The sequence below is a fragment of the Manacus candei genome, unplaced genomic scaffold (assembly GCF_025592945.1).
Source record: "Manacus candei isolate 608988 ecotype Guabito, Panama unplaced genomic scaffold, ASM2559294v1 h1tg000060l, whole genome shotgun sequence".
NCBI classification, from domain to species: Eukaryota; Metazoa; Chordata; class Aves; order Passeriformes; family Pipridae; genus Manacus; species Manacus candei.
The window spans coordinates 7,037,049-7,049,230 of record NW_026138108.1 but is presented as its reverse complement, the minus strand read 5'-3'; the positions used below and the strand labels follow the sequence as shown (position 1 = coordinate 7,049,230).

At 40.0% G+C, this 12,182-nt stretch overlaps 1 long non-coding RNA gene across 1 annotated transcript; it reads right to left on the bottom strand.

Annotated features, from left to right (window-relative positions):
• Positions 1-478: 478 nt before the first annotated feature.
• On the bottom strand, positions 479-12,164 carry LOC127478401 (uncharacterized). Its single transcript, XR_007907217.1, has 3 exons — positions 10,612-12,164; positions 9,477-9,545; positions 479-2,171 (listed from the first exon to the last, which is right to left on the bottom strand). It is a non-coding gene; the product is annotated as an uncharacterized LOC127478401 (long non-coding RNA).
• Positions 12,165-12,182: the final 18 nt, after the last annotated feature.

Sequence of the window (12,182 nt, the reverse complement as noted above, 5' to 3'; positions counted from 1 at the left end):
AAAAATTAGGCTGTGGTTATGTTTTTGTTGTTTCACTGTTATGCAACAGTTTGCATATGTTTTCAGCATTTCTAAGGTCTGCATATGGTTCTCAAAATCTATACAATATCAGCTGGCTATATATATGTTACACATTTAAGGATTAAATATAACAAGAAAATTCTGTTCTACAATAAAAACCACAAAACCAGCTGATGATAGTTTCAAGTGCAAGTAAATATCGTCTTGGGTTTATTTCTTAGGACCCAGGTCCTGCTTCAGTAAATGGGAATTTAGGCATTAGAAGCCAAAATATTACTATAGATCTTGGCACTGAAACTGTATGTCCCATACAGTTTAGGCAACATTCTATACAAAATGGCATGACAGGGCATACAATTGAAATTCATAAAATATTCTTCATATTCACCCAATTTGACACATTTCACTCCTTGTTTTTCTGTAAATACTTTGTGATAACTTTTTTATCTACTTTTTTTTTCCCATACAACTCCCTTTTACAGATGGTCTATTTAATCAGAGAAGAAATTTCAATAAATGTTTTTTGGATAGAATGTGTTCTATGTGATATGCACGATTTCTATAATTTGAGGGTTTTAAATAAAATGAAGCTTCCAATAGTTCCTAGAATAGGGTGGAAGCAGGAGAGTTAGAGAACACATGCAGGAACTGTGTCAGTGCTGCAGTGTGCTCAGGAGGTACCGTGGGATAGTTGTTAGTCTGATGTATGCTGTGGTAAGGGCTATTAATGTAAGAATGATGCCAGAAAAACCTGAGTGAGAAACTGCGGGCAACAGGATGCGTGCCTGGAAATAGCAATCATTCCTTGGGCAAAGATAATTGAGGTAATTGAGAAGCCTTCTGGCATTTAAAATCCCAATGACAGCAAGTCATGCTTAATGAGACATCCAAGGACAGAGGATGATAAAACTTCATATTGACTACCCACTTGAATTATCCTGTATCAAAGAGTTTAAAACAAACAGACCAGCACTACCTGTAGGAGTCTTACACAAGACACTTCCACGGTGATCTCTTTGGAAGGCTGCTAAGAAAGAGGCTACAGGGTCTTCTCCCAGCTGCCCAAATTCCTGCAACTCCATGGAAGATCCAAGTCCTCCCTGATAAAAGCTGGTGTTTCCTTTGTTGTATAAGTTAATTGCGTGAAGCTTCTTGTAGTAACCCTATGATCATCAGTAACACAACTTCACAGTTCTGTAAGCATTTCAAGACAATGGAAATATTCTACTATTATAAAAATATTGAACAATTCCTTATGTCCTGTATTTATTTGTAGTCAAACAGTGTATATTGGTGAAAAGAAATTATCCTATCAAGTACATTCAACGGGGTGTTTTCATATCCCCGTACAAGTCTGAATCTGTCATGGCTCTGGCCCTTAATCCTTGTATTTTGGTATACAGTTTTTTGTGGTTTTCATAGGGGAAGTTAAGTAGGGGAAGTTCCTGGAGAACATTTGTAAAAAGTTTTCAAGTAAAGGGTCAATTATCTAAATTCAACAGATTTTATCTAATAGATATTCTGGAAGCAGCAGAATTAATTAAAAATCCCTTAAATCCTTACCATTATTTTTTAATTGGTAAATAGGCATCTTTTACTTAGGAATGACAGTTACATAACAGTAGAGCACTGGCACATTATTCAAAGGGATTTATTGCTTTTCTTTGCTGCTTACATTCATGAGTAGAAAGACACTCATGCTTGAGGGTATCTGGATAGAGTTTTAACGAAAGTTATTTCTGAGTTTGGTGGAAAACTTTTCCAATGGGATTGCAGTAGTCAGCCCCCAGTGGAAAGAACCCAACAACATTAGAAGCCAACAACATTAATACGTGTCACAACTCACTCAAACAACTTGACACAGAGCTTTTGTGTGTGGGAGGAAAAAAAGAAATGTGTGTTCATGCATGCACAGCTCACTGAGAAACTTCCAGGAGGACAGCTGATTGTCACACCACACAATTCTGGCCTCGTTACAAACCCAGTCTTCGTGGATACTCCATCCATCAGAATAAATGAACTTTGTCTGGATTGAGCTTGTGCACCCAGGTGTAGGTGTGCAGAACATGCTGGGAATGTCCTTTCTTGTCTTCCAAGGTATCAGAGAAATCACCTGTCAGCAAACCTTCTTGGGATCCACAGTCATCCTTCTGCAATGAAACAGTGACACATCAGGCTACAGAGAAACACAGCACTTTGTCCTAAGTAAGCAGAGCACAGGCAGTATTGAAGCAATTGGAAGTATTAATGTTAAGAAAACTGCTTATTTTCCAAATATAATTTTAATATGAAGTTTTGAATACTAATTGGCCTTTGCTTGAGAAATATACTGAAGAGTAGCTGAAGGATATAGATAAAGGAATGACATTTCAGAAGTGCCATTGGGTAATTCTGCCCATGATACCAATCTAACAGTGCAGCAAGTATTTAAGTTAATGTGTGTGTGTGGTGAAAGTATAGAATGGTCTAATGACTGTTAGAAATTACTAAATGGAAACATTTTTAGTTACCTCATTTTAACTAAATCTCAAATCTTTCAGAAAAAAAATGATTTAATTGTGTATATGTCACTTGCAAATATTACTTCTAATAGAAGTGAATATTTAACTAAATCCCAAGCCTTTCAGAAAAAAAAATATTAAACTGTGTATATGGCACCTGCAAATACTACTTCTCTTAGAATACTGTATAGTGTTTTGGGAGAGCAGAAATTAATCATTCCAGTCAGGAATCCATCATTAAGCATGGCATTAAGCATGATCTTGGTTTTGTGTTTAAATCAATGGAAATTCTGCTGTAGTTTCACTGAAAGCATAGCCTTAAACCCCCCAAATTATCTTTGCTTCGTACCACTAAAACCAATGGAGGAATCCACCCGCAGTGTTTTGGCATCTCCCAAAGGTTCCTGGATGAATCCCTAACTCATGAAAGCTTTGTGTTAAAATACCACACTAATGAAAAGTTAGATCCTCCAGCTATTTGTGCATTCTCTGTTAGCAAGGGCATCCTGTCCTCCTTAGTCTCACATTATTAAAAACAAGTCCAACTCTCAGTTGTGAGACTGTGAAGTAAAGTGCCCTCCTCCTATCTAATATTAAAAACCTTTGAAAATCCACAAGGTTTAAGTAAAAAAGCCAGTATTTTTCTAAAACCTGGTGACATTTAAAACCTGAATAACGATTAACGTGCTAGTCTTATAAAATGGCCCAACCATGCAATGGTTCTGGAACATCTTTCTAGAGCAGCAGAGAACACACAGTACTGATCATCCCTGACCTTTCTCTTTGGTTGAGAGAGACTTTAATAGCTTGTTCTGAAGACAGACAAGAAGTCGACTTTTTTTCAACGTCGAAAATATACGAAACATACCCAGCCTTTTAGAGAATTCCCTAGGTATTTTTAAGTATGCATAACAGCTTTCTCTAAAGGGAGAAGGTACAGATGTGAAACAGATGGGGTTCTTTTTTTTCCCTAAATTTATTGCAATCACAAATGCAATGCAATTGGCTAAAATAGTCTAAAAATCCTATTCTCACATCACAGTTTCGTGAGCTCTGGAGTCAATGCACTGTTTTCTAAGGAAAAGGACAGATAGCTTGACAGCTGTAGAGGGCTTACACTGAAGGCATTTAAAGAATCCTTCTTTAATCTGATTTTAGTAGAAATTAAGCTTTACTCATTTTCTAGTCTAGCACCAAAATTGACAGGGCTGATCCCATGGATAATTAAAACATCCCTGGGAGTTTGGAATCTGTAATGGCTGGTCTTAAAAGGTATTATGTTGCATTCAGAAGAAGGAAGGAAGCAAGGAAGGAAGGAAGGAAGGAAGATTGAACAGAAAGAACCAGAGCAAAAAGCTTAAACTATCTGTTTCAGTGACAGTGGGTATCATAATGTAATTTGTTAACATTCCATCTGACCACTCAATAAAGGGGATTTGCAGCAAACCCTGGAGTATATTTAGCCCCTAAAAACCAGGCCACATGGTGGGATGTGGTTAAGACCAGAGCTCAGATATTCAGCTTCCCACAGGCTCTTCTGTAAGTATTAGATTGTCTCCAGAAAGTCCCTTTTAACCCTAAATTACTTCAGAAATACTTTAATCTCCTTTCAGATATCACAGTTCAGAGAATTCACTGTTTGGAGTTAGTGAATAACACTTTTCCACATTTTTAATTTTTTTCCTCTCCTAATTAATTATATAGGTTAGGGAAACTGAAATAAGCTTGCTAGGTTATTTCACCATCTACCATTTTAGTGACCCATCCCCAGTCACTTAAGATGAAAACAGACTTTTACAACACTGAAGACCCTGCCACTCATTAGAAACCATTAGTTTAAAATTAAAGAACAAATATTGCATTATTCTCTCAACTAAGTGCATGCATGGAGATTAGGGAGTACTAATAGAGCATGACTGGCACCTTTGCAAACTTAGGACTTCAAAGGTAAATACACTGTCTGCCTAATGGCAAAAGGCAGACAGATGTGATGACAGAGGTAAAGCTTGTACTGAAAGCTTTTTTTTTTTTTAAAGCCATGTTTAAACCATATGCCCCTCTGTGATCATTAAGCACTGGAAATTAATGTTTTGGACTGCTGTAGTAAAGGATTTAAAAGAATCTGATGCTGATATCTTCACTGGCTTGAAAACCTTGAAATTAATAAATAACTTGACTGCAGTCTACTAGTCACACTTAGTGGTATGCAAGTCAGATTATTTTGATGCAAGACATCAATTCTTGCCCAAAATTTGAGCCCTATGAGGGATCCTATATCTCCAGTCATTAATATGAAAGAAGTTTCACCTTTACCAGATGATAAAGTCTTAAGACTGCGAGTATCTAAAACAAATTTGTGCAGTCTCTTCAGTTGGTAAAGTTTCTTAAAACATCATAGAATAGTATTAATTTAAAAATAACATAGGAAATAATATTTGTTTCCATCTCTGCAAGTAGAGTCTGTCATTCCATTCGGCATGGAGACTGCATGATTTTTTGGGTAGGTTGGGGAAAGATGACCCTTCAGAAGGGTTTGAAAGGTCTCCCTGTGTTCCTTTGAACAAGAAGTTTTAGAGAGAGGCTCAGACACACCAGAGGAGAGATGAAAAGGGACTGTGGTGAGACATGCCTTCCAGTCCCCTGGTAATGGCCATTTCTTAAGTGAAACTATACACTTGCATCTTGAGGCTCACAGAAGGAGTTTGATAACACTTTTACAACAAGGAACAATTGCAGAGCACTTTCAGATAGACTGATGAAAACTTTTACCTTGTATGTTACCTTTTTATTGGAGGAGGGGATAAAATACGGAACGATGTGGGAGTGAGGCCAGAAGATGTGACAACATAAGTAAAGAAAATAAGGTCCAGAAGAATTATTGTTGTTGTCCTCCTCTATTTTACAGCTCAGTCTGTCTCTCAGATATTTCCATCTCCACTCCCTTTCACAACTGTAAACACTGCAGGAACCACAGCAAATGCCATAAAGAAAGGCTGTATTAGCTGCCTTTAATCCAGTGTCAACACCAGAAAACTGGGCAGCATGTAGCTAACCGATGCTAGGAAGATCTTAGGTGTTGGTTCCCAGGGCAGTCTTTCCACTACTAAGTTGTATCAACAGGTTTTGAATTTTATTGGTTTTTTATATCCAGTGTGGCTGTTGCTCCACAACCTGTAATAACTTCTTTGCTTCACAATCTGTGGAACTCTTGGCTTAATATTTCCCTATTTCCCAAACTAAGTATGAACACTAACCACCATAAAATATTTAATATTGAAACTGCCTGTAAGAAGAAATTATAATGTGATGGTCATTTAGTTGCACAGTTAATTCATGTTGGGTTTCCAAAATTATTTTAAAGGCACGAGTATTCTTTTTCTATCCTTATCTAATTTCTGGTTCTGCAAAAACATATTCTTGAGACTGTTAGGTGCATAAGCATATGGCAATTTTGGTTTTCTTTCTCCACAAGGTTTTCTGTTCCCTTTGCTTCAAACCGTCTTTCTCCTGCTTTTCCTCCCTCCTCCCCATGCCAGGAATCGATCAGGCCAACCACATAACTTTTCATCCAAATTAGATACATTTGGTGAAATTACTAGTTAAGATACAAAAGCAAATGTCTACATAGAATCAATCTTTTCAAGTAAACCTCAAGTTATGCAACAAAATGTTATACTGATCTGTTAGTTTTCCTACTCCAGGATATGTAATTGCTTTTGAAAGCACTTGCATTATGATTTATTTCCATTCCTCTGTGGTAGGTAGAAGACTGTATTTCCACTTTCTAGATACAAGCTCAGCAGAGGCAAGAAAATTACAAACAATGCTCTTTCAAATATTCTCATCCAATCTTATTTTTATGAATAGTTTTGGAAGTGAGGAAAAATATTTGCAATGCTGCATTAAACATGTATGAATTAACAAAGAATAAAGATCAGTGGTTGATAAAGTACAAAGGGAGACAGAAACAGAGTGAAACAACTTTTAAGCTACTTTTATGTTCAGCTAAGGTTTATGTAGGTCAATGCAAACCTTGCAAATTCCCCTCCAGCACATCTTTTGTAGAAATCTCTCTTTAAAATTTCATCAAAGAAAGGAAAAGTTGGGATGATGTCCCTTTCTGAAACAAAGTAGCTCCTTGCCACAGATTATTTATACATCTTGCTCATAATAATACTTCTGAATAGAAAGTGTTTCATCTCTGAGATAGACAAAATGTTTCCTGATGGCCAGGGTCCAAAACAACACAGGATGGAGCAGAACTTGCAACCATATCCTCCCATTCCTGTAACATTCAAATTCCCTCAGCAAGTTTTTCAGGAACAAGATAACCTTAGGGCCCAACAAGGGCATCAACAATACTCTTTTCTTTTTCAATGTGAGAAACAAATACACATGCAGTCTATACCTCACTGTTCCACTGAGCACATAGATACACTTGGGTGTTTTGTTTTCAAATTCCAAAGCTGTCAGCACCATTCTACAGATGTCCACAAACACGTACATTTCCTTTCATATGTAATCAGATGTAACAGAGGATAAAAGGGTGCTTCACACTGGACAGGGTCTAGAAAGACTGGGGAAATGGCTTCCAGACCAAAATGCTCTTGCTACCCTTTGACTCAAAGATTCAGTCTTCAGCACATTCCCCACGGAAGAGTAGCAGGGGAAAACATATAGACTAAGTCTTGCAATTAAAGATAAACTCTCATCAGGAACGGCAGGCAGAGCCTTCCTACCCTTCAACAGATCAACATTCCCACCAAACTTAGAGTCATCTGTGAACTTAATGAGGGTGCACATTTAAAAACCTAAAGGAAAAGGCAGACCTTTGGCTTGTACAATTCACGGCATCACAAGGTAATAGCACTTTACTTCCACAGTGCCTAAAGAGCAAAACTGCACTTTTCACAACATGCATAGGAAAGGGAAAAGTGTGCCCTGGACTTTAATCTCTTAAAGATAAATCAGATCCTACCTCATCTTTCTCCACAAAGCAGTTAGAAAGCTTATACTTTAACTTTGATTTGCAATCCAAAAGGTGGGATAAATTCAAAGAGCAGATGATGGTTGAGAAATTGTAGCATGCGATACAAAGGGAAGACAGGCAGCAATGTTCAGCACGTACCTCTGAATCTGCCACATGATTGCATTGCTTTTTTCCTGTGTTATGAAAAATAGTGACCATTTCTATTTACCTTCATCATGCCACTCTTTACTTTACAAGGGTAGACCTTTATGTCATACTTACCATAGAGATGTACGATGGATTTATGCCACAATATAACAATTCTTTTCCTTTCATACTATTATTTTCCTAGCAATTCCATTCCTCCTAATACTTGCTATTTTGACCTCCACTAAGCACTGCATTAATGTTTTCACAGAACCTTCTTATTACACATCCACTATCTGAGCAGTGAGAGAGTTAGTCCAAAGCTTGCCATTTTGGGTTAAAAAAGCCAAGACTGCCATTTCTTCAAGGCAAATCAGTTTACATTACTAACATATAATTTATTGCTTCATCACTCAGCTACTGAGTATCATCAGATACTCTGCAGATCCAAAGTAAAAGCTTTACTTGCAATGTTATTGCTCTAAGTAATTCCCTGTCATCAGCAAACTTTCTCACATCATTTTGTACCCCCCTTTGGGAACATCTATGATAACACTGAAGCACAGAGACCTGGTATAAATTGCTGGGAAACATCACTGCTGACTTCTCTCCACCCCACGTTAGTCCAAGGTTTATAAAAAATAACAGTAAATAAAGTCCCCAAACCCCTAAACATCACAAGAATAAAGCCCACATGTTGACTGCTCCTTTTCGCCCTGCAGTTACTGAGTGATAATCACACGCATATAATTACAACAAGACAGAAGCAGATATAATTTTAAACGACAAGTATTTCTTAAAATTGCTACCACAATCTTGTAAATATCTGGTTGATACTTAGCCTTTGCCAAAAATTCAGATGCTACTTATCTGCTTTGCGGAGAGAATGGCGTTATAGAAACTGCAGATAAGTTAAAAAAAATACAGTAAAATGTAAAGAAATATTGATTTGCATGGGAAATCAAATAAAAACTGAATCAGAAATCAAGTGCTACCTTTTCCTTTAATGGGACATTCTATTATTTCTTGCTGCATGTGAGATTTGTGTCATACATATGCCCTATATGTCCATTACCACAAGACTTTCTGTTCTACTTTTAAAGAGTATTTCCATTACTGGAAATGAGAAGCCAAAAAAGTGCTGTAAGTGATACACTTCCTGCTGCAACCACAGTACCCCACTTTTTACTTCCTGTTTTTCTTGGTGTCCGTTATTATCATCTCATTTTCAAGGCACCCTCTCTTCAGTTAAGAGTATCAAAATTGCTTGTACCAAGTTACAAGTCTTACCTCCTTCTTACACAAGATATCATTCCTCTTCTGTCTTCTCTTTGTGATTTCTCCATGTTGCTTCAAGTCTAAAATTATCCTCGTGTCCTGTACCAGCATTAATACTTTTCTACACCTTTAGAACAGTTCTCCCTCAACTTACTCTATACTTGCCTTCTGAATGTATTATGGGTCTTGCCCCAGTTCTAACTCAAAGTATTTTAGAGGAAGATTGTGCCTGTTTCTCTGAATACATCTCCTTCTGTGTTACTAAAGTAACTTTGTCAGACATGATTTGCCCCAGTGAAGCCATGTTGGCTGTTAGCAATCACCTCATTTTCCATGTGCCTTAGCACAGTTTAAGAGTTACCATCATTGGAGGGGTTGTTGACACAGCCCCAGAAAGCTGGGAATCCACCCTACCCAGAGGTTCTCCACCCTTCAGTTAAAGCAGTTAAAGGAGCCTGACTTGAAATAGCCACATAATTTTTGGAGAGAGAAAAATAAGTAGCACAATTAACTAGGCTACAGTACTTATCAGCTTGTGATTGGGAGAGGGTGAAAACAACCTGAAAACTGTTAAAGCCGTGATTGAAATCTTCTCCACTCAAGCAGCAGGCCTGACAACAGCATGGGGCCTGTAAGGAAAAAAAAAGAAATTATTATCTTTCAGCAGCTGGTTATTTGTTTCTAAAACTACAAAACCACAGAATCATAGAAGGAGTTGGATTGGAAGGAACCTTAAAGAGTATCTAGTCCAACCCCTCTGCAGTGAGCAGGGACATCTTCGACTAGATGAGGTTGCTCAGAGCCTATTCAACCTGACCTCTACATCTAAATGTACATCTACAACTTCTCTGGGCAATCTGTTTCACCACTGTTTCACCACCCTCATTGTAAAAAACTTCCTCCTTCTTTCAAATCTAAATAAACCCTTCTACAGTTTAAAGCCATTTCTCCTCATCCTATTACTATTACCCTACTACCTGCCCTTGCAAAAAAAGTCTCTCTCCAGCTTTCCTGTAGGCCCTCTTCAGGTACCGGAAGGTGCTGTAAGATCTCTGTGGAGCCTTCTCTTCTCCAGGCTGAATAACCCCAACTATTTTAGAGGAGACAGATAGCTGGAGAACAGTTGCATCTCCAGGAAAACCAACTAACAGTCACCCTGATCCTCACTGCACCCATCCTGCACACGGACACGCTGCACTGGCCACACACACGCGTGCACTACAGCAGCCTCAAAACCTCTGGCACCACCAGCAGAAGGGCTTTGCTCCAGCCCCCTGGCACCACCCACCTGCCTGAACCACATCTCTCATTTGTATTAAGTATCTCCCAGCTCTTCTGCAAAGGCAGCATCCAAGGAAAACTCTGCAATGTGCCTTCAAGCCACCTTCTGGCAGGCATCTGAAAAGGGCAGGTTCTTCCGGGAAACCTGCTGGAAGGTTCCCACAAAGGACCTGCCTCCAATTCTTCCAACAAGGCAGAGAGAGCTCCTTCTTGGAATGGGCAAACAAGAGGCCACAAAAGCTTTGTCCTTCATACAAGCAAAGAGTAAGGGTGCAACTCTGACCGAACCCATCCCCACTCCCAGGTGCCTACTTTTCCCTCAGGCTTTGTGTTCTCCACACTCCAAGGGCGGAGCCAAGGCACAGGGAAGAAGAGTCCACGCAATGCTTGGCAATCGGCAGTTCTAGTGCTCACCTCCCTTTCCTTCTTTCCCTTCTCCAGTGGCATGTCCAGATGCTTCGCCCCCTCTCATCCACTGTCCAGCACGGGATGCTGCGCTGAAGGGGTGTCACTGAGGACCCCTGACCCCCTCAGAATGTTGTTGCCACGGTGTCGCTGAGGGGACCCCAGGCACGGGATGAGGAGGGCGCTGGAGCCAATGGCTCCTGAGGGGAGATAGCTGGTGGTCCCTGTGCCTAAGGGACAGCCAGTCTCACACAGGCAGCACGGCAGGTGGGAGCGAGACCCAAGAGGGGGGACCTCAGCCCCCACAATCCTCGTGCTTCTCCCACATCAGGGCATCTTTCAGGCCACAAACTGCCTGCAGCTGACTAAATTCCAGTGCTTCCAGGTCCCCAAAATGACAGTCAAGAAACTGGTAAAGAATGCTGACTGACCCCAAAACTCTGTTTCTAAAGTGAACTGTAGCGTAGGAAAATGATTTTCTAGTCTGTAACAGTATCTTCTTGAGAGAGGGAAACATCAAAGTAGTGTCAGCCCTCTTACTTTAACAGTTTTGCTACCACAGATGTCATCATAGACAGTTTACAGCCCCATTTTATTTTACCTGCGTAACCCATAAGCTACAATTTCAGCCACCACTTTGGACCCATTATAATTAAGTCTCAACCCTGTGGCAGTTTTGAGTTTCTTCCCTAGGCCGAGTAAATCCCACAATAATTTATTTTTTCTTCTGATTTGTATAAACTATTGCAACAGTTTCTTAAAAAAATTAACTTGTAGATGCTTATCTTGTAAATTAGAGTAACAGAAATACAATGCACAGTGATAAAAGTTCTTCAATAATTTGTACATATCAGTACATCTCTTTAAATGGGAGTACAGGCTCACAGTATTGAGACACCATCACTGCTTATTCCAGAAATTGGTATTTCATAGGAAGTGCAGTGCATTTGCTATCACAGCTACCATTTACCTACCCACTAAAACCCACTTTTCTGAGCACTTCTAGTGTAGAACAAACGCCTAGAGCATACAGAAAATAATTGCCAAAAAAACCCCACCCTGATACCATACTCTGAAACGAGGTAGGAACGGAAATACACAAATCAAACCTTACACAAATGTGCAAGCTGAAAATAATTTCCTAAGTTGTTCGATCTGCATGGATGTTAAGACTTTTCTCCCCTAAGAGGAAGGGAAAACCGGGTCTGAAGGCTCAAATGAGTGAAAAGAAACAGGAAAAACAAGAAGCGTGCCCGAAGATACATTTTCGAATTTCTACATCCCAGCTCACGCCCGGACAGGGAACAGCAGCGATTTACTGCGACGGAGAGCTTCGCACAGGGTGCCACGGGGTGTAAGGCGCGAGTTGTCTCCCGAGGTGCAAGGACAGTGCCAGCATTCCCTCGGAGGATACAGGGGACCCACGGAACACCCAGATCCCTCCCTCGTCCCTCATCCCTCATATCCCTGATCCCGTATCCCGCCCCCGGTGACGTCAGCTGCGCGCGGCCCGGCCCGGCCCCGCCCCCGCGGCCCCGCCACGTCCCTGCTCGGCGGCGCGCGCGCGTCATGGCGCGCCG